Here is a 24,141-nt window from a genome sequence, read left to right on the forward strand (position 1 = left end):
GTCTGTCCTTCTAACTAAATTCTTCTTCCCAGCTTGCTGCTGTGTCTACCAATTTTGTTTACTTCTGTGTTGTTTTAAGAACTTGTTTTATCTGTATGTAACAGTACTATTGTAACAGTGAAGAGCTAAATTGGACTCCAGGTTAGATCTGTTTCTTTGAATTTAACCTTTGCTTTTCGTTGCTTTTCTTATTATATCATACATAATGGCCTGCCTCAAGGAACACTGCCCCCTCTGCCTGAATGTTAAACTAAACTGCCTTTGTTCAGCTCACAGGGAGCCGATCTGACCCTGCCCGCTTGTGAATGGCTGCAGTTAAGAAGAAATTAACACATCTCCTCCTATTTTGCAAGATAAATGGCCTTTTGTACTTTACTTCTTCACCTTCTCTCCCTCTCTGTTCTGTAAAAGAAACTGGCATCCAGACCCCGATAAGATGGTTTTTTGGGAACATCTTCTCGGTCTGCCGGCTTTCTGAATGAAATCGCTCTTCCTTGCCTCACCACTTCCTGTCCCGATTTATTGGCCTGCCGTGCGGCGAGCAGAGCGAGCTTGGACTCGGTAACACTATTGCATTATTTGGAACATTAGTTACCTCTTAGATGTCATTTTCTAAGAAAGACAGCGTCACATCTGACTCTAACAAATTGTAAATTCTTAAGTATGTCTTAACTGCTAGAATTTTCTATTTCTTATTCCACTTTTTAGAGTATTTCCCTCATTCACATGTGTGTTATATTGTGCAAGTTTTACACACTTGTGATGTTTCTCTGTTCTTGTTTATCATAATTTTTACTGATATAAAGCAAACCCCTTGATTTTTAAAGCATTTTTACTGTAAATTCTATTTTGACTGAGATTTACATTGAAAATCTTGTTTTAATCTTGCTTAAAATTTCCAGGTCTATAAATGGAGATACGTTTAAATGTCTTAAATTTTGGTTTTGATTTGTCTACTATAAATAATATAGTGATAGAATTTTAAGTAGTCCGTCTAGGAAAATTTGTCTTTTAATGCAAGCTTTATATCAATTCACAATTATTATGATCCATAATATACTTCATCTTATATCTGGTTTTCATTGAAATTCTTTTGCTTTTTCCCTTGTTTCTGCATTTTCTTGTATTCCAATTTAAAAACTTTTCTAGAAATAGTTTGTATTTTATATTTATGGTTCTTATTTTTCTCTAATACTTAAAAATGTCTATCCTCTCTTTATAAATGGTACATGTGAAACCGAGCAGGGCCCTTTTGAGGCTCCCAGGCACGGAGGTCTCTTTTTTGTCCCCTATTTCTTGTCGGCGAGACTCCAGCCTCCTTGACCTTCCCTGAGTTCCAAAGGGCAGATTCAAACAGTTGCTAATCAAGGGAGGAGGAGCCAAAAAACCACTTGAGGCAAGATTAAACGGAGCAGAGAAGCTCATCTAGATTAGGAGACCCGCCACTGAGACCCTGCACGCACCCTAATCTTGTCAGCAACCCCACCCTTGGGAAGCATTGTTATAAAACTCCTTATCAGATCCTCCTGGGTGGGGACACACAGTTTTTTGAGGCAGAAGCCCCCTGTGTCCCCCTTTGCCTGGCAAAGTTATAAAGCTATCCTCTTCTATCTCATCCAAAGCTCTGTCTCCGAGGTTCGATTCAGCACTGGTGTACAGAGAAGCTGAGCTTTCGACATCACAGGTAACTGAAATGACCGGATCTAAATGTAAAACAACTTTAACTGCAGCATAAACATCTATGTATATATCCCTGGTAAAACAAACAAATAACAAAAATATCACTATGCATAACTTCTCCTATAACATAGCAATACATTTTGCATGGAATTTCTTGATCCTTCTCCCCTCCTTACCTCTAAACCCAAGGGTTGGTCCTGCCATCTAAAATATCTCTTCTTGTTTATAAGTTTTTATATATACAAACAAAAACAGCAAACAACATGAACGTTCTTAAATGGTAAAAATGCTGAATAAATGATAGTACATATAAATACAGAAATATTACCGTTTTTATATGTGACTTGTATGTCTGTCCTCACATGATATCTTGATTGATGTTTAAGTGGGAAATGTGGGTTTCAGAGTACTGTGCATAGTTTGCTTCCATTCTTTATAGAAGTAAACAGCAAACACATCTACATATGTGTTTGTGTGTATGTATGTTTTTGTATGGGTGCGTGGTATTGAAGCCGAATCCAGCCTCTGTACCCTGACACCGAATTGAATCTCAGAGACAGAGTTTTGGGTGAAGTAGAAAAGAATAGCTTTATTACTTTGCCAGGCAAAGGGGGACACAGCGGTATAATGTCCGCAAAACTGTGTGTCCAAAAAGGGAGGGGGGGTTGTGAAGAGTCTTATAGTCAAGGGGGCAGGGTTGCTGATAAGGATCGGGCTGTGCATTCCTTCAATCCAAATATCATCTGGCATCAGGTGGTGATGGGCAAACTGTTACCTTATCTGGAATGAAGAGTGCTTCATCAAGTAGTTAACATCTTCCATTTGGTGAGGATTTTAGTTCTGCAGAAGAGCTCAAAGATATTGTTATGAATATCCTTTGCGGGGGGTGGGGGTGGGGGGGGACCAGGACCCTGCCCTCAAGGCTGTACTATTGCTTCTAGACTGCTCCTCCCTTGTCTCTGCATCCCCCCCTCTCCTGATTAGCAACGGTTTGAACCTGGCCTTTGGAACTCAGAGAAGGGGATACAGAAAGGCTTTTGTGCCCAGGAGCCCCATAGGGTCCTGCTGGGTTTCAGTATCTTTTTAAATTCATGAGGAAAGATGTAATAAGTTATACATTAAAAAAAAACTCATTGCTTGAAGGAGCTAGAAAATGTTTCATTTCTGTGATTGCATTGAACTTGTATTATTTTGCAATACAAATATTTAGTACTTAAATTGCATTACATTCCAAACTAGTGTTGTCAAAAAGTATTTATGTTTTAGTCATTTTTCTCCAGAAAAACAGAGCCTGCAGCAGATATAAAGATATGCAGAGAGAATTTTTTTATGAAGGTGACGTGATTATGGAGGCTGAGAAGTTCTGCGATCTGCAGTTGGCTTGCTGGAGGCCCAGAACACTGGTGACGTAGTTCCTCTTCAAACCCAAAGGCTAAGTGGAGGGGAGCCAATGGCGTAGGTCCCAGTCTGAGTCTGAAGGCCCGAGAACCGAAATCATTGATATCTAAGGGCAGAAGAGGGACCTCCTGGCTCCAACAGAGAGTAAATTCACCCTTCCTCTGCCTTCTTGTTCTATTCAGGCCCTCAGTGGATTGCGTGATGCCCCCCTCCATTGGTGAGGGCCATCTTATTGACTCAGTCTACTGATTCAGATGCCAATCTCTTCCAGAAACACCCTCACAGACATACCCAGAAATAATGTTTCACAAGGTATCTGGGCATCCCTCAGCCCAGTCAAGCAAGTTGACACATAAAATTATCTATCACAATTTAGCATAAGCTGTGTTTTGCTATTTACATATATATGTACATACATATATAGTTTTTTATATATAAATTTATTATCAGTTTTACTGACCTTTTCTATGTGATTAATTTTCTTTTTCTGAAAAAAATATGTATGTACTTTATTTTTTAATTTTTATATTTCTTCAATATATTTGTTTTTTTATACTTGCATAATTAGTTACAGAGTTGTTTTTGCAATATCTTTTTTTTGACCACACTTGCACACGTCGCTATATTGTTTTGGAGAATGGGGTCATCTCTCAATACATGTTTTATTACCTCATCAGATAATAAAGAAAATGTGACTGTTTTAAAGTGTAAATATTCCTTTTCTCTAGGAGTTTGTAGCAATTTATTATTATTTTGTTTGTTCATTAATTTTGTCTGAATGTTTCAGATGAAAGCATCATCAATCTTAACAGGGTTTTGGGGGGTTGTTTTTAATTCAGTGATATGTTGTACTATTTATTTATCTAAATACCTTTTTCTCTTATATTCTCTCTATCCCTTAGTAGGATATATGTTACTGAGGTTGCATATGCATTTATTTTAAATTCCTAAGCTCCCTTAAAGAAAAGTTTCATATTCATATTTTGCAGGAATGCTATCTTCTCAAACATTACTAAGCATATTTATTAAGTTATTTGTGTTTATTTTTCCATTAATTTCTTTCCTTAATAGATAGTTCTTTCATTAGCTCCAGCCAGTGTTCCTCTTCTATGTTCCCCTCAGATATTTGGTCATTATGGATTTTTCTGTGTAAATTTATAACAGTAGTTAGCATTGATCAATAGTAGTTGTTTAAGTGGCTTCTTTTTATTCACTCAGCACAACACTAAATATTTTTCTTTTCCAAACAGCAGATGCACTTTTACTTTATGTGATTTCTAGCTGTGATTGTAATTATGAACTTGAGTCTGGTCTGGTTTTTCTGTTGAACAGGAAGAAATAGCCTTTTCTATGGTGATGACCAGAAGTTTTCCTCAGCACACCTCTCAGCTTCTCCTTCCAGCTTCAACACTCTGGGAACCTGCCATACTTGATCTCTTTGGAGAGGTATTCTGGGACAAATCGTCTAGATACAGAAAATGTTAAGAGGTAACTGGCACAGAATTAACAGCTTTCATACTTGGCTACAAGACAGTCTTCTCTAGTTTCCCATATATTTCTTGACCTGATGCATTTAAGGACGTTTGAAATCACATTATTTTGAAGTGTCTTAATTTTGCTTATATTGGGTTGTGGAAGTTTCAGATTAGGTTTATCCTCTCAAGGCAATCTGATCTTATTGGCTCTGTATCCTTCAGAAATAACTGAATAATTGATTTACTAGGGACTTCTCTTGGTTTTTTAGGACCTCCAAGTCTTTAACTGTTTATTTACTATATTTTGTGACTTCTATAATCTCAGTGGGATTTTTGAAGGAAGAAGAGATTAAAACATGCCCTTAGTCAGCCATTTTGAAACCCCAAGTCTCTCTTTTTTTTTAGGTAATATTATCACAGTGAGGGAACAGAAAAAACAGTTAATACCAATCAGAGTTTAATACAGAGTACGGTTCTATGAGTTATACATGGACATATAAACAGCAGTTGAAATCTAATCCCTATTAGAAGGAAATGCACATTCTTAAATGTGATTATTTTAACTTCATTATGATTAATTTTAATAAAATTACATACAGTTTTCTGGAATCCAGTTTATCATTAATTAAAATGAAAGGTATGATTAATACATCCACATTAAAAGTGTTTTTAAAAATTAAGCAAGAAAAAAATACACTAATAAAGTAAATGTGTATTTTATTACTAAATAAGGAAAGTTAATTGGTTTGAAATAATTAGAAATAGACATATCCTAGATTTAAATTGGGTGTAGAATAGAAATCCCACAAAGAATGTAACTTTAATTCAAAAGGTAATACAGTGAATTTTACAAATCATAACTTGAGTGTGGGTGGAAAATCACTTCAGTTTCTTTTTTTTGTTTTTGTTCTTTTTTTGCGGTACACGGGCCTCTCACTGTTGTGGCCTCTCCCGTTGCGGAGCACAGGCTCTGGACGCGCAGACTCGGCGGCCATGGCTCACGGGCCCAGCCACTCCGCGGCATGTGGGATCTTCCTGGACCGGGGCACGAACCTGTGTCCCCTGCATCGGCAGGCGGGCTCTCAACCACTGCGCCACCAGGGAAGCCCTCGGTTTCTTTTTAAAGTGTGCATTCCTGGTCCTCATTTCCAAATATCCTAATGAGATTCACAAGAAACTAAATTCCTAACAAGAATCCCCAGGTAATTCTAATGAGAGACACTGTTCCAAGAGAGTATGTACTCATTTTACCACTCAATAAAAGAGCTCAACAGAAATAGTTAATCAGATTTGATAATGCTGCAGCAATGCTAACTATGAGAGTAATAGTAATAATTACAATTACAAGAGCAAACAAATTAATAGCTTTATAGTTGTCAGTCTGCTATGAACTTTCTTTTAATGGTTTCTACCAATCCTTATAAAAATCTGAGTTCCTACAAATTAAGTTTATACTTCTGATAAAGAATTTAGTCTAAGAAAAGAGAAGCTATTTGTCTATGTCCTGTAAGTAGCAAGCATCAGCACTCTCTCACAGCAGAGACTTCTCCCATAATCCTCCCTGCTAGGCACTTCTATTTAAAATCATAATTTTAATAGTGCAAGTTGAAAACAACATATATTTATATAATTACTATGTACCATGTTAATGTATCACATGACTAATAGAAAGACACCTTTCTGATGTTGATTCTTCCCATACAAGAGCAAGGTATTTACTTCCATTAGTCATATCTTTTTTGAAGACTCTCCATAATGCTTCACTATTTTATCTATTGAATTTCTAAAATGTATTGAATGAGTTATTTCTAAATATGTAAATTTTTGTTCTATTGTAACAGAGTTTTTTTTTTTCTTTCTATGATGTTTCTTATCAATTTTTATTAGGAGAAGTAATTTTGGTAGATGATTAGATCACCAATTTAACACATTGCTTATTTTAATTTTTTGTTACATTACTAAAATTTTCTAGGTAATGTATCTGTAAATTGTTAAAATTTTATACCACTTATGCCTCTCATAATCATATGATAATTGAAAAAATGCATATTAATCAAGAACTGTGTCAAGCACTGCATTGAGTGTTGGAGTGAAAAAAACAAAAAGCAAAACCTTGCCTCATTAAACTTACAATTTACTGGTAATCTCAGGCATTTGCCAAATAATCATACAGAAATATAATTCCAAATTGGATAGGTTCCATTAAGAAAATACAGAAAGTTTTTTTTTCAATGAATTTATTATTTTATTTATTTAGTTTTGGCTGCATTGGGTATTCGTTGCTGCACACAGGCTTTCGCTAGTTGCACGCAGGCTTTCTGTAGTTGTGGCGAGCAGGGACTACTCTTTGTTGCGGTGCGAGGTCTTCTCATTGCAGCGGCTTCTCTTGTTGTGGAGCACTGGCTCTAGGAACGCGGGCTTCAGTAGTTGTGGCTTGCGGGCTCTAGAACGCAGGCTCAGTAGTTGTGGTCCACAGGTTTATTTGCTCCGCATGTAGGATCTTCCCGAACCAGGGCTCAAACCCGTGTCCCCTGTATTGGCAGGCAGACTCTTAACCACTGCGCCACCAGGGAAGCCCAAGAAAATACAGAAAGCTTTTAATGTATGCCACGGGCATGTGATTAGCAGTTCAGATTTTAGAGAAATGCTGCAGTTAACTAGAAGTGTTACGGAATATTATTTTACATGGGTGGCACTATTTGAAAGCTCCAGGCATGAGGGAAAACAGGGCACAATGGAGAGCCTAGGGCCTGGTGACTGAGGCAGAGACCACAAAGGGGAATGAGATACGAGAGTGTATTATCTACTGCTGTGTAAGAAATTACCTAATTTTAATGGTTTCTAACAATAAAAATGTATTTTCTAACAGTTTTTGGGAGTCAGGGATCAGAGTGTGACTTAGTTAAGTGCCTTTGTCTAACATCAATACTGAAATTATAGTCTGTAGGCCACCTGGGGCTCTGGTCACACCTATAGACTCAAAGTGAGGAGGGATAAATCCAGTTACAAGTCCATTCATGTGGTTGTTGGCAAGTCTCTGTCCCTCGACACATGAGCCTCCTACAGGGCTGCTCGACAAGGTGGCCTAACATGGTGATCAAATCCAAGAAAGCATGAGAGAAAGCAGCCAAGATGGAAGCCAGTCTTTTTACAGCCTAATCTTGGAAATGACAAGTCACCCCTTCTGCTATTCTATGTTACAAAGGGCTCCATAAGTCCAGCCTCCACTACCCACAGCCCCTCCCTCCGCGACCCACACCACCACACACACACATGCACACTCCATCCTTCCAATCTTCTCCATCTCACTGTCTATTGTTTCTGTTCCCAGGGTGACCATAAGCTGTGGCTGAACCATAAAAATCTTCACGTACACACAAGCTGACAGTGCTTTGCAAAACACCCATACTGTGCCCCTCTTACTCCCTGTCTGACGACTTCTTTGTTTGAGCCGTTACAGGACCTCTTTTGGCACGTTCCTTTGCACAACCTGAAAGTATGTGGGAGTTAATCTCCCAAGGGATAAACTTTGAACAGTAGGATTCAGTAATTTGTTGGTAAATTCAGTCCTATTTATCCCTTGCATAGAAGGACCCCAAATGAAGCTAGTATGGATTTTTGAGAGTGATCATGGTATTCTGTAATTTGTCTTACTTAGTGGTAGGCAGTTCAATAATCTATACTTGTGTCATCTCTCCCTTCCTCCTTGCCACTTTGTCTTTCACTTCTCCCTAGAAATGAACATAACTCCTCTGCCTCAGGCCCAGCTTTCTGGAAAGACTAAGCTACCAGTTTGTACTTAGAATGCTAATCTTCAAGGTGGAATTTCGGAACTGAATTTTACCCTCAACTGAAAGCAATAAGAACACCATGTAACAGCACAATCACTAAAGATTTTATGTGTCATTTGGATGAGGTATAGGTGGAAGGTGAAGAGTTCAGATTTATAATGGCTAAGACACTTGAGCAGTATGACAGCAAAAAATAATTATAAGAACTGTGAAGTGGGTTGGCTTTTTATAAACTGCTAACCATAAGAATGCACTGTAAACCGTTGTTATTTTTAACCCAAATTTTAGTATAAAAATATGTGACCTTCAAAACTTAGAAGTTTGCATTCCTATATCCCTTACCTAGAGTTTCCAGGTTTCATTATTTGCTATATATCTTTTATCTCTCACCCTCGGTCTACCTAAACATACACTCACAACAATACACATTTTGATTACATATTTATCAATTATTTAAAACTAAGTTTCTGATACTTCACACAAATATTTTAGCTTGTATTTCATTTTTTTTAAAAGATATTTTATCTAATTGTAATTATCACATCCAGAAAATTTAAGCCTGATATACAAAATGTTCTTTAATATTTATGTCATGTGTTCAATATAACAATTTTCCCCAAATATGCCACTGAATATTTTTCTAGTTGTTTTTATTTCTTAGTTCTGATCCAAGATCTAATAAAAGATCGCATATTGAATTTTCTGGTCATCTAGAACAACCCATATTCCTTTTACTTTTATAACGACGTTTTCACAGTTGTGACTGGGAATTTTCTTCACTTACTTCCAAATACCAGGAATGAACTTGACTAAGGGCTCCAAATCCACCACTCTGAAATCCAGCTCTGTGATAACACTGAGGTCACAGGCTATCTATGGGACTCCTCTTAGAGCCGATGTTGCCAGTAACAATGTCCGTTTATTTTCCATTCTTGATATTGAAATTTTTCATTCTTATAGGAAGCTCTTCTCCCTTTTTTCTTGGTCACTGTAACTAGAAGTTTGTCAATTTTATTGAACTTTTCAAAGAATATGCTTTTATTTGCATTGATTTTTTTTATTTTTCTATTTTCAATTTCATTAATTTCTTCTCCATTCTTTATTACTTCTTTCTACTTACTTTGGGTTTAGTTTGCTCTATTTTTCTTTAAAAATTTCTTAAGATGGGGCTTCCCTGGTGGCGCAGTGGTTGAGAGTCTGCCTGCCGATGCAGGGGACACGGGTTCGTGCCCTGGTCCGGGAAGATCTCACATGCTGCGGAGCGGCTGGTCCCGTGACCCATGGCCACTGAGCCTGCGCGTCCAGAGCCTGTGCTCCGCAACGGGAGAGGCCACAACAGTGAGAGGGCCGCGTACCACAAAAAAAAAAAAAAAATTTCTTAAGATGAAAAATTAAATTATTGATCTGAGTCATTTCTTCTTTCCTAATATAAGTATTCAATACTATAAATGACCCTGAAAGCACTGCTATAACTGTATCCCTCATATTTTGATGTGTTGTATTTTTATCTGTATTTCATACAGACTATTTTTTCATTGGTTTTAGACTTCCCCTTTAACCCTGGGTTATTTAGAAAGGGGATGTTTAATATCTAAAGATTTGAGAATTTTTTAGATTTATTCCTGTTTGACTTATAGCTAAATTCTATTATGCTATTAAAATGTAGCTATGATTTCTACTCTTTTAAATTGTTTGAGATATTTTTATTGGCTTATTATATGGTCTATCTTGTTGAATATTCATATGTCTTTGAAAATAGTGTGTATTCTACTGTTGGGTGAATTGTTCTATAAATGTCAATTAGTACTATTTGGTTGATAGTGTTCAAATCTTCTATACTCTTACTGTCTTTCTGCCTATTTGTTCTATCAATTACTGGGAAAGGATTTTTGATGTCTCAATTATAATTTTAGAACTGCCAACTTGTTTTACTAACTTCCATTTTTGTCTCATTTATTTTGATGCTCTGTTATCAGTAATATATATATATATATTTGTATTTATGGTCATTATGTCTTATTGGAGAATTGACCCTTAATGATGATATACTGTCCCATTTTATTCTGGATAGTATTCCTTGTTCCGAAGCTGGCTTTTTCTGATATTAACATAGCTATTCAAGGTTTTGGGGGATATTTTCATGGCATATCTTTCTCCATCTTTTTACTTTTAACTTATCTTTATCAGTATATATTAACTGCATTTCTAATAGACACAGTAGAATTGGATCTTGCTGTCTGATCCAATCTGACAATTGCATTCTTAAGAAAGTTATATTTAAGCCATTCATAAGTAACGTGATTATGGATGTCATTGGATAAAACCTTCACTAAATTGCTAGCTGTTTTGTATTTATTTAATTTATTATATACTCTTGCTCTGCCTTCTTTTGCATTAAATAAACATTATATAGTATATCATTTTACCTCCACTATTGACTTATTACTTATACATCTCTTATAAAGTTTGTAGTAATTTTCTGCTAATTTAAAATATACATTGTTATATTTTTAATGAATATACCTTTAATTAATCAGGTTCTACCCTCAAATGATTGTTTCACCTATCATATAAGCTCGTTAAAATTGGCCTTAATATACCCTAAGGCCAGTAGTGTCACTGTTCTTTCTGATTAAAGCTTTTGTCTTGTGGAAATAAAGAGGAAGCATCAGGATGCATATACTTGTCCCACCCACATGACTGTGTTCCCCTCTCCAGTCTGTATCACCATAGGCACTTCTTAGTTGATTTTTCAGACCCTTTGCTGTGAGAGGTCAATGGGGTTCATGAAGAAAGAGTCCTTCAGGGCATGCAGACTCCTCCAGTTTCTTCAGTGCAGTGTTGTTTCACATGGCATTGCCAGCCTGCAATCATCCTTCTTCAAGTATCTGCTCTTCTAGCATCCTACCAATTTTGTTTTGTTGTGTGTTGTTTTAAGAACGTGTCTTTTTCTGTATATAGCAGTACTATTGTATTATTTGGAACATTAGTCTTCTCTTAGATGTCACTTTCTAAGAAAGACAACTTCACATCTGACTCTGACAAACTGTAAATTCTTAAGTATGTATTACCTGCTTGAATTGTCACATAATAGTAAATGTTACACTGAAAATATTTTATGATGAAAGACCTTTGGAATAAAATACCCTTGGAATATTGTAAACAAAGTTTTAACATATTAAACAGGGAACTTTTTAAACAGAAGTACTTAGTAAGTTTCTCACAACTTAACATAACCTTAAATACATACCTTACTTAGAATGATTGCTTCTATCATAGAACAGTCCTATGCTGAGATCTATACCATTATTGAAATAGCTGAAAATCAATGTGTTATTGGGAGATATATAGCCAGGTGTATATTCACATTGTCAGTACGCTTTATAATAAATGCTCAAGGACTTAAAATTATTATAGCTAAGTGATTTGCCCTTGAAATTCAGGGATTACTGTTATGTATTTTGATTCTTGCATTTTATATAATAGTAAGTTCATTTGGTTCAGAGCCCTAAATGTTTCCAAATGACTACAATTTTTTCAATGCCAGCAGTTGGGAAAATAATTGCTTTGAATCTCATTTTTTTTTTATTACCCATCATCTACACTATGCCACCCAGACAAGAGAACAGTGAAGTAAAAACACATTGTTGATTTTTTTGTTACATTACAAAGTCTTCCCATTAACGTATATTGATATGGAGTTTTTTTAAGTGCAAGAACTAAGATCACTGAAAGTACAAAATAACATGCCTTAAATTTTGTTGTTTCTGGTAGATAGGCTCTGCTATAGAAATGCTGATTTGAAGGATAGTCACAAAAAGTCACAAAACCAGATATGTAAATTTTACATGGATTAGAATATATTAGCTCAAATTTAACTGAATCCTAATTTTAGAAAAGCTACAGAACTTAACAAATAGTCAAGTTAAAAGCTTATTTATTATAATTTGTGATAAGACAAAAGATCATATATTCATACCATTCCACACTTCACAATATATAGGGCATGGAATTTCTAACACTCTTGATATCTTTGGCTTAATCCCATAAAGTTAACATTAAAAACTTCAATATTTTTTGAGAAAGATTAACAATTTAAACAAATATTACATATGGTTTAGGATTTACTAAATGAAAATTGAAATTCCATTCTGAAATTTAGTGATTATTGATTTCTTCAATCCACATAAAATTAATTTCAGGACAGCAAGGCACAGTTCAGTCAGATGAGCACAAATTTCCTTATTTTCTCTGTTCAATGTTAGACAAGAAATATTCAAATATAAACCATGCTATCTTCTGTCTGATGATAGTGTGTCAGATACAATGGTGTTCATCAACCCAATCTATTCAGCCCCACTGTTTGCCTAGTCTTCTTTCATCTAAGGAAAGCAATGTAGCATGGTTCCAACAATTAGATGGAAACAAGTCACTGAGTTGAGCTTTTGGGAATGTTTTGAAGAATGGTGAGGCTCCATAGGCAGGCAGTTATGCTTTTGCCCTTAGGCACTTTATGTTTTTTCCACCCTTTCTTCTTATTTATGCTTGGAATAATGGCAGGTTGTTAGAAGATTATCAACCATACTATGAATGGGAGAATGGAATCCACATGCTAAAAATGGTGAAGCAGGAAGATAGAATGTACCTGGGGCTTCAATGGCATTGGTCAGAAGCTGCATGTTTAAGAAAAACTTATAACAGCAACAAAACAACTAAGAGAGAAGAGGAGGTTGAGAGAGAATGAGAGAGAGAGAGAGACTTAGAATGAAGAATGTTCTTTTATGTTTTTCTCCCTTGTTTGTACTCTTTCTTTGAAAAAGAAAACCATCATAGGATAAAGTGCTAAAAAAATGCTCAATATTTACTTAGTTAACTTATTCAATATGCTTTCCAGAAGAAAAAAAAATCATTACATGAAGTGGTTGACAGAATTGTAAAACTATCTCCCCAAGATTTTTTGTTTCCTAGCTGTTCAGTAAAGCACTGATACGGGTACTGCTGAGAAGAGTCTTTCACATGGAATTAAGGTTACTAATCAATTGCTTTATATTAGGAAGGTTATCCTGGATTACCTGAGTGGACTTAATGTAATCATATGAGCCCTTAAAAGCTAAAGAGGAAGACAGAATCATCAGTCAAAGAGATGAAGCTTAAGGGACTTGACCCACTCTTGTTGGTTTGAAGATGGAGGAATGGGGCCAGGAGCCAAGGAAGGCTAGCAGCCTCTAGAAGCTGAGAAAGATCCCTGATGTCTAGCCAACTGGTAATACCAGCAAGAAAACAGGGACCTTAGCCCTACAACCACAAGGAAGTGAATCCTACCAATCACTCACACAAGCCAGGATGTGGATTCTGCCTTAAAGCATCAAGAAAGGAACACAGCCATGTAGACACGTTGATTTTAGCCTTCTGAGACCCAAGGAAGCTAGACTTCAGACTGTGAAGGCACTGTGAGATAATGCCTGTGTTAAGTCTCTGAATTTGTGGCAATTTGTTATGGCAACATTATGAAACTAATAATCATAGTAATACAAGAGAACCTGTTTAGGACATTTGCAAAAAATGTCCTGACATATTAACCTTTCAAAAATTACTTTCATCAAATTATAAGGCACAGATCAGAGATCAAAACCCTGAAAAATTACTACTAAGAACTCAGTGTTTGAGTGGAGGCAGGGAAGTAAGGATCATGAGATGCAATCAGGGTAGATAGTGTGTGGCTCTGTGGATGGGCCTTTGTGATTGAGTTTCCAATTGGAAGTTTGAAAAATAAATGCCAAAAAACTACACTACTTCAGAGTTTTCACTAGTGTCAATTTCTAAAAAATCTTGCATGAATTACTATAATTTCAACAAAACATTGATTTTACTAACATTTTATATTGTTGTAACTCTAAGGTTTGAACAATAATGTTTACTGTGAAATATAGGAAATTTATAATTATGTGTTTTTCAATTTTTTGCATGTAAAAAGTAGGTTGATTGAGACTATGCAGTCCCATCTATTCACTCTTTGTGATTATACTGAAGTGCCATTCTCTTCAAAAAAGAAGAAAATATAGAGAGCTCAACTGAAATGAAAGGATTATAGTAGTATGAATTACTCATTCATATTAGTGATATATTCAATCAATCCAAAATATTAATTGAATAACCATTATATCCAATGATTTTTATACATAAATTTACCTATATTGCCACAACACAATGCATATTTTGAATGCATTTAAATTATTTTACACACATATACAAAATAAGACTGCTGATGATTAAATTTCACCTCGAAGTATCTTATTAGGTGATTAAATAGTAGGTGGCACAAGGTACAGTGAATAGTACCAACTATTATTTCATCACTCACTTATAATAAAACATTGAATAAAGAGTCAGTGTTGTATTTATCTGAGTTTCCCAAGCAAACAACAAAATACCTAATCCGTAGGAACATAAAAATGCTGTTGGAGTGAACTGTATGTTAATAGTTACACGATTTAAGCAAGAACATGACCAAGGATAAATGTATAACTGAATAGTTATGTTGTGTCATTTTGATAAAAAATTTCAAAATAACACTAAAAAGTCAAGTTTTGTTCTCAATTATTTGCTATCTTTCATTCTCTAAACAAATATTACATGAGTACTTGCCATGTAGCAAGTATCCAAGACATTTAGGGAATGGAAACGAACAAAGAGAGTCTCTGGCTTTAAGAATTTCCTGGACATGTTAGAATGTTTGCCACATGCAATACCTGAAGATGTTTATTAGAGCTTTATTCGGCATGCAGCAAAAGGCAGAGGAGGAAGTGTTTAACTCAAGGTAAGTTGTTTATCTGCTGAGGGAAAATCAGTGAAATCAGCTGAGAAAAACTGTCGTGTGATATTATGGCTTAGTTATTCTGAAATGGGAAATAAAAGAATACTTTATACAGAAATATTAAATTATTTTATGGTGTGCAAATTAAATTTTTTGCATTGATGTTTTTTAAAATGGCAATGTTAATCATGAACTTAAGAAAAAATATAGGTGAAAAAAGAGAAATGAGTTATATTTTTCAGGATTGGGCTGAGGGGAATATACTCCAGGCAGTGGCAAAAGAAGATGCAGCTTGCAGGGCTGTGAAAACTCATGGAACTTTTGAATGATGACAGGGAGTTCAGAGCCAGAGCAGAGAGGTTTTGTAGGCAGACAGGGATGAGTCTGAGAAGCAAGCAGGAGTAAGATCAAAAAAGTTCTCAAATATATTGCCAACAAGTATTGCCAACAAGCTAGGCTCTGGGAACTCAATGACAGATGTGAATTGCAGAGGAATGACCATATTTCCATTTCAGAACAATCACACTGGCAACAATGTGGAGAGTCAGAAGGGAGGCCAGAATGTGGGCACTCAAATGAAGAAAAAATGAGCATGAGCCCAATGCCAGCAGAAATAGGGTGGAGGAGAGGGCTTCAAGAAAGGTTTAGGACGTAGGGTCTGTAAGACTTTCTGATTGATTTGAAATGAAGGGGAGGAACTGCCAAAGGAAGATTCAAGGACCACCCCAATTTACTGGTTAGCAAAACTTAACTTATCACACATACTTGTGATAACTATAAACTGAGATTTAAAAAAATCTTATTTATACTTGAATTTCAGAGTTAACCTAAACATTTCCTAATAAAACTTGCCTATAATTATGATTCCTTCTATTTTTTTCCTAATACTCAAAAGCAGTGATTTTACATTTCATGTAATCATGGTATAAGTGGCATGAGAAATACTAATTGCAGAATATTTACTTCAATAAGCCTTTTTCTCATGTGTTTGAATATTTCAAAACATAGTTCGTGACATTAAAGAAAAAATAAAAAAGATATAGTTAATTCTAAAAGGCACCATGAAATGCAAAAGTGCAACCTATACTTAAAAAAACATTAAAACATTGAGTATTTGTCCACATACATTGCCCACTGATTTGCAGCAGCAGTAATTCATGTAAAAGCTATCATGTAATATACATGAGATTGCTTTTCTACAATCTTGCAGAAAGGATACTTGGAAGTATCCTTTTGTACCAAAACTGGAATCATTTTTCTGATGATAGGGTAAAGTAAGGTGAAGCTTTGCATTTCATGAGTAGTCAGTAAATGTAGGTGGGTGAAATCATTTATTCCTTTCAAACAGAGCACAAAATGTGTTATTCTTGATGATTTCCAACAATATTATAAGTCCTTGAAGTAGCACATGTATTTGCAAAAAAAAATATATACACATAAGCAAAGCAGGGTGAAAGAAACAAAAATTTACCCATGATCCCAATAACGATTATATATATATTTGAAAGAGAGAGACAGAGAGGATGCTAGCTAACTGACTAGGTAATCAGACTCCCTAAGCAAAGTCTACCATTACAGGGATTCTGGGAATCTAGGGGTGGGCAGGAATATAGTGATTCTAGTACGTCATAGTGCTTAGTCACTGGGGAAGCAGTCTGGCAAGAACACATTGGCCAATCTTGGGGCAGCTGGAGGCTGTCAACCAGCTATCCTTCCTGCAGAAGTCTTCTTTGAATAGAGATGTAAGCAAGACACCTCCCATCCATCCCTTGCTTCATACAGATTCTCTTCTCTGTGCATGAGGTTTGGAAAACAGCTCCTTCATCATTTTTTTTTTCTTTTTTTAAAATTAATTAATTTATTTTTTTTGGCTGTGTTGGGTCTTCGTTTCTATGCAAGGACTTTCTCTAATTGTGGCGAGCGGGGGCCACTCTTCATCGCGGTGCATGGGCCTCTCACTATCGCGGCCTCTCTTGTTGCGGAGCACAGACTCCAGACGCGCAGGCTCAGCGGCCATGGCTCACGGGCCCAGTTGCTCCGCGGCATGTGGGATCTTCCCAGACCAGGGCTCGAACCCGTGTCCCCTGCATTAGCAGGCAGACTCCCAACCACTGCGCCACCAGGGAAGCCCCATCATTTTTTTTTTAAGCTTTGTATATGCATTTTTCTTTTGAACCAGAATCATTTTTTTATTTAATTTTTAAAAAAATTTTTGGCCATGTCCAGTCTTTGTTGCTGTGTGTAGGCTTTCTCTAGATGCGGCGAGTGGGGGCTGCTCTTCATTGTGATGAGCGGGCTTCTCATTGCAGTGGCTTCTCTTGTTGTGGAGCACAGATTCTAGGCACGCGGGCTTCAGTAGTTGAGGCATGAGGGCTCAGTAGCTGTCGCTCACGGGCTCTAGAGTGCAGGCTCAGTAGTTGTGGCACACGGGCTTAGTTGCTCCGCGGCATGTGGGATCTTTCCGGACCAGGGCTCAAACCCGTGTACCCTGCATTGGCTGGCGGATTCTTAACCACTGTGCCACCAGGGAAGTCCCTCTTCCGTAGTCCTTGTCCGTGTTTCTGAGGAAACTTATGAGAGGTTAGTGGGAAGAGGTACAGACACCATTGCTGCAGGTAGGTTCAGGGTACCATTAATACTCATCCTCTCCCTCCTCAAACACCTATACTAATTTCCTCCTACCCTTAATTATTACCACAGGATTTGGTAGCTTACCTGGCTTTATGATCCAGGATTAGCTATATAATTTTCTGTGTTCAGTGCAAAATGAAATGTAGGACTCCTTGTTCAAAAATTACTAAGAATTTCAAAACAGTGACAGCAGAGCAATAGACCAAGCATGAGGTTCTTTTAAGTATGGGGCTCTTCATTTGACCTGTGGGACTGCCCAGGTCAAATGCCCATGAATCTGGCCCTGTTGTGGCCCAAACTTAAATTTCTAAAGGGACTGAGACCGTGGTAATCACCCCTCTGTCTGGCTGGGGTTGCTGCATCCATCCACTCACAGGTACAACTGGGTAAGTTCCAAATTTCATAATGAGAATGCATAAGCATTACTGAACTGAGCATGAGGAATTGGATTAATATCATGATTTTAGGTGTGGAAATGGTAAATAGGAGCTTAGAATTCACTAAATTATAAAACTGAAGAATGTTTCAATGTTTATGCCAGTTAAATGGTATTCTTTTAACAATGTTACTTTATTTTCATATGTGATGGGAACCTCCTAATTCCCGAAAAGATCTGTGACTTCTGAAAAAATAAACAATACCTTGAAGTTTTGTGACTTCACACCTACTTTATAAACTAATTGAGCTGAAGATTGGTGTTTAAAATTCTTGTGTTCTCGAGTGGACAGCTTGTGAAAAAAATTGAGGAAAAAATAATACTTACTGGAAAATAAGAAATTTATTTGGTAAAGTATAAAAATATTCTATTGGAGAAGTGAATATGGCCTGTGCATTGCTTATTAATAATAATAAATATTTACAAAGCACCTTCTAGGCACTAGGAAAAGTTCTAATTGCTTTACATTTTTTTTATTATATGATAAATGCCCCCATTTTATGGATAAGGAAACAGAATAAGTAAATATAGGTAAAAATTTAAGAGTTACAGTCTTAATCAGTTTTTAAAATTAATTACAAATTAATAAAATTCATGTTCTGGTATAAATTAAATTGTGTTTTGAATATTTACTTTTTTTTTTTTTTTGAATATTTACTTTTAAAAATTTTGTTTTAATTTTACTCAAAGAGAAAAAATATACTCCTGAGTTTGATTAGAGAGAAAAGTGGTCACATTTCAGGAACTAAGTAATATATGATCGTTATATACAATGCCAGCACCCAGGAAGAGACTGCCTATCATAAGCTGTTTTTTCTCAAAATAACAGCTTAATGGAAATATAGTTTACTTACCATACATTTACCACTTTAAAGTGTGCAATGTTTAGCATTAGTGGTTAAGTGTTCATTGTTTGGTGTATTCACAGAATTCTGCAATCATCACCACTATCTCATTTTGGAATATTTGCATCACCCCAGGAAGAAATCCTTTAGCAATCTCTCCCCTGTCCTTCCTCTTCTTAACTCCTATTAAACTCATAAGTTTTTCAAAATTGAAAAAAGTCACATTGAATCCTAACCTGAGGCCCCATTTTTTGTTTGTTTGTTTTTAAGCTGTGAGAGACTTATTTGTTTGAAGTTTATGATAATTTTGTGTTTAAGAGATTTACAATGCCAAATTACTGAGTGTTTGATAGTAATGTTAATTTAAATGTGTTACACTAGATATAACAAAATTCAGATTTTTCCTTATGTAGTATGTTTAAGATGGGTTGCTTGTATATTTTAACCCCTTAACATGACTCTGCATTGAATTTCTATGGTAACAGCATTTCTGCAAAAACATAAAAACATTCAGAGGCTGTGCCCTCTCTCCTTTTCCTGTTGCCTTTCAAATCAGGAGAACATGTCTCTCCAGAAGTCACTGGAATGCCCTACATACATTTATTATTATTGCTATTTCCATCCCCCAAATTAATATCAAAACTACCATGATAGATTTGTAAAGAAACCATTTAGGACTACTCATGAGAAAGAAAATTATCTTGGATAATGACAGAAAAGAAAAAAAAATACAGTTAGAAGATAGGAAGTCAAATTCAAACTGTTTGGCTTAATCCTGAATGTATCATTTTCATTATATAGTCAACTACTGCTGTGCCCCCTTGACTTTATGGCTTAATGATATGATTATGCCCAGTTGATGATGAGTAGCTCTGGTCATAGGATCACCCGAAATCCTAGTCATGTTTAAATAGAACATAGTGGTATGTGAGAAGCTCTTACTCAAACTAAGAGTAATTTACTGTCACAGCAACCAAGACTTTGTCCCCCAACTTCAATTAGGCTATGATGTTTTATCATAATATTTCATTCCTCTCAGATTTCCTATCTTTGGTTATAGGACCAGATGGTTTCACTGGTGAATTCTACCAAATATTATAAGAAGTCATACCATTCCCTCTCAAACTTCTCCAAAACATAGATGAGGAAAGAACATTTTGAAATTCATCTTACAAGGCCATCATTACCTGATACAAAAGCCAGACAAGGATATACAAAAAAATTAAATTACGGGTCAATATATGTGATGAACATAAATGCAAAATTACCCAATAAAATATTAGTAAATCAAATTCAACAGTACATTAAAAGGATCATACACCATGATCAAGTGGGCTTTGCTTCTGGGATGCAAGGATGGGTCAACACTTGCAAATTAATCAATGTGATTCACCACATTACAAAATAAAGGATAAAATCCTGTGATTATCTTAATAGATGCAGAAAAAGCATTTGACAAATTCAACATCTTTTCCTAATAAAAAACTCTTAACAAAGTGGATATAGAAGAAATTTATCTCAACATAATAAAGGCCCTATATAACAAGCCCACAGCTAACATCATAATCAGTGATGAAAAGCTGAAAGCTATTGCTCTAAGATCAGGAACATGACAAGAATGCCTGTTCTCAATATTATTTAATACAGTACTGGCAGTCCTAGTCAGAGCAATTAGTCAAGAAAAAGAAATAAAAAGCATTCAAATCAGAAAATAATAATTTAAATTGTCTCTGCAGATGATATGATATAATATTTATAATAGACTTCACCAAAAGACTGTTATAACTAATAAACAGTTTCAGTAAAGTTGCAAGATACAAAATCAATATACAAAGGTCAGTTGTGTTTCTATACACTAATAATACCTATCAGAGAAATTAAGAAAATGATCTCATTTACAATTGCATTAAAAAGAATAAAATACTTGGTAATAAGTTTGATCAAGGAGGTGAAGGATTTGTACACTCAAGAATTGTTCCAGATTGAATGTTGAGCATCTTTTCATGTACCTGTTGGCCACTTGAGTGTCTTCTTAGGAAAATGTCTACTTAGTTCTTCTACCCATTTTTTAGTTGGATTATTTTGTATTGAGTTGTATGAGTTCCTTATATATTTTGGACATTAACCCTTTACTCTGTATATGGTTTGCAAAAATTTTCTCCCATTCTGTAGGTAGCCTTTTCATTTTGTTGATTGTTTCTTTAGCTGTGAAGAAGCTTTTTAGTTTGATATAGTCCCACTTGTTGATTTCTGCTTTTGTTGCTTGTGTTTTTGGTGTCAAATCCAAAAAATCATTGCCAAGATCAATGTTAAGGAGCTTTCCCTACATGCTTTCTTCCAGACGTTTTATAGTATCAGGTCATATGTTGAAGTGTTTAATCCATTTTGAGTTAATTTTTATGAGGAGTATAAGATAGAGGTACAATTTCATTTTTCTCCATGTGGTTATCCAGTTTTCCAGACACCATTTGTCGAAGAGAGTATTCTTTTCCCAGCAAAATAAGGTATCAAAGATGTATCAGCACTTCTGTCATTATTGCAACTTTACTCAGAATAAACAAGATATGAAAAAACTGAAGTGTCCATCAATGGATGAATAAATAAGATGTAAAATATATATGTGTATATATATATACTTATATTATATTATAATTAATATTATAATATATATATATATATAATTCAGCCATGAAAAAAAATGAAATTCTGCCATTTACAACAACATGGATGGACCCTGATTTATTATGCTAAATGAGCTAAGTCAGACAGAGGAAGATTAAATGCTGTATGATATTACTTATTTGTGGATTCTAACAAAGATAAACTTGTAAAAACAGAGAGTAGAATAGTGATTACCAGGAGCTGAAGGTTGGGGGACTGGGGAGATGTTATTTAAGGATACAAACTTAAAACTAGTAGATAAATAAATCCTGAAGTTCTAATGTAGAGCATAGTAATTATAGTCACCAATACTGTATTATGAACTTCAAATTTACCAAGAGACTAGATCTTCATTGTTCTCATCACAAAGAAAAAAGTGATAATTATATGACACATTAAAGGTATTAGGTAACACTATGGTGGTAATCATATTGCAATATATAAATGCATCAAATCAACACATTGTACACCTTAAAATTACACAGTGTTATATGTCAATAGTATCTCAATTTAAAAAAGAAAAAAAAGTAATTGGTTGAATAATTTAGTTATCAGAATTGATGTATGTGTAACTTTACCACCTCAACGTGAAGCCCTGATTTCTGTCTAGTCTAAGCTTCAGAATTCAGTTTTACAGTTGTAAATTAGAAATGAGGATTTTGAAAAGTCCTACACATAAATCCATGTAGATACATATAGCCCGTGCACACACACACACACACACATCATACTTTGTATATTTATTTTGAATAGAAAATGGAATAAGCAGGTGAGTAGTTTCAAAGTTGAAGATTTATTCATTTTTGGAAATTTTTAGGTAATTTTAGTCAGTTTGATATAAATATCAATATACTATATGTTGGCTGCCATTGGTCTAAAAATCTACCAGATCTTCCAGCTCCATGCTACTAATAATATCTACTACTGTTGTGAGCTGAATTGTGTCCCCCCAAAAGATATATTGAAGTCCTGAACCCAGGCACCTGTGAATGTGACCTTATTTGGAAACGGGGTCTCTGTGATTTAACCAACTTAAGGTAAGGTCATATTGGATTGAGGTGGGCCCTAAGTCCAATGACTAGTGGCCTTATAAGGAGAAAGAGACACAGAGAGGTAGACATGCAGGGTAAAGGGCCATATGATGGTGGAGACAGAGGTTGGAGGGATGAAACTTCGAGTCAAGGCACGCCAAGTATTTGCCAATGATCATCAGAAGTTAGGGAGAGGCAATGAAGGATTCTTCCCAAGAGTCTCCAGAGGGAGCCTGGCACTGCTGACACATCAATTCCAGACTTCTAGCCACCAGAACTGTGAGAAAATAAATTTCTGTTGCTTTAAGTCATATACTTGTAGTATTTTGCTATAGCAGCACTAGGATATTAATACACATACTATATACAGTAGTAGATAGTAGATTGGCCAGTGATATTCCAACTGGGTAAACATTTCTTTGACATGTTCTTACACAGATGGGCATTCACCATACCTTAATGACTTACAATTTATAATTTTGCTTCTGTGACAGACCCATGATATGAACTTTGGAACAACAACAACAAACAAAAAGTACTGGGTGAAAGAACAGTATTGTTTCTCCTGAGAGACAATTAGAAACTGGTTTCAGACAGGCTGGAAGTAGAGAATGCAAATTTTCTGTTAAAAATCAGTGGAATAAAAGCATTTTATTTCAATCTCATCTTTTCGACCCCTGGCAAATACCTAAAAGAACAAAAGAATAGTAGAGCTTTTCTGCCTCCACTGTGGCGATGGCGCCAGTGAAAAAGCTTGTGGTGAAGGGGGGCAAAAAAAAGAAGCAGGTCCTGAAGTTTACTCTTGACTGTACCCATCCTGTAGAAGATGGAATCATGGATGCGGCCAATTTTGAGCAGTTTCTTCAGGAAAGAATCAAAGTGAATGGAAAAGCTGGGAATCTCGGAGGAGGTGTTGTAACAATCGAAAGAAGCAAAAGCAAGATCACTGTAACTTCCGAGGTGCCTTTTTCCAAAAGGTATTTGAAATATCTCACCAAAAAATATTTGAAGAAGAATAATCTCCGTGATTGGTTACGCGTAGTTGTTAACAGCAAAGAAAGTTACGAATTACGTTACTTCCAGATTAATCAAGATGAAGAAGAGGAGGAAAATGAGGATTGAAACTCAGTTATCTGGAGTATTTTGTATGAATTCTTAAATAAAATTTAGGAAACAAAATGGTGGCTTTCCTTGTATCTCTGCAGTGCGGATTGAACAGAAAATTGGAAATCATAGTAAAAGGGCTTCACTTGGGCTGCCACTCACTTACTTGTAATTAAACTTTTTTTCTGCTTGAAAATTTCAATTCTTTTGGTAGAAATACCAAAATGTGTAAGTCTCCTTCAGGGGAACTGACTACTGTTTGTCATTGAACAGGT

General features: G+C 35.6%; 1 long non-coding RNA gene and 1 pseudogene across 2 annotated transcripts; both read left to right on the forward strand.

Moving 5' to 3' along the window:
- The first annotated feature begins 272 nt into the window (after positions 1–272).
- Positions 273–9,687, forward strand: LOC132597894 (uncharacterized). Of its 2 annotated transcripts, XR_009565314.1 has the most exons (4): positions 273–561; positions 1,623–1,684; positions 4,411–4,566; positions 5,521–9,687. It is a non-coding gene; the product is annotated as an uncharacterized lncRNA (long non-coding RNA). The 2 variants fall into 2 exon arrangements; XR_009565313.1 differs by having other exon boundaries at positions 4,411–9,687.
- Positions 9,688–23,497: 13,810 nt separating this feature from the next.
- On the forward strand, positions 23,498–23,891 carry LOC132597893 (large ribosomal subunit protein eL22 pseudogene; annotated as a pseudogene).
- The last annotated feature ends 250 nt before the right edge of the window (positions 23,892–24,141 follow it).

This window comes from Globicephala melas, chromosome 10, assembly GCF_963455315.2.
Source record: "Globicephala melas chromosome 10, mGloMel1.2, whole genome shotgun sequence".
Classification (NCBI taxonomy): Eukaryota; Metazoa; Chordata; class Mammalia; order Artiodactyla; family Delphinidae; genus Globicephala; species Globicephala melas.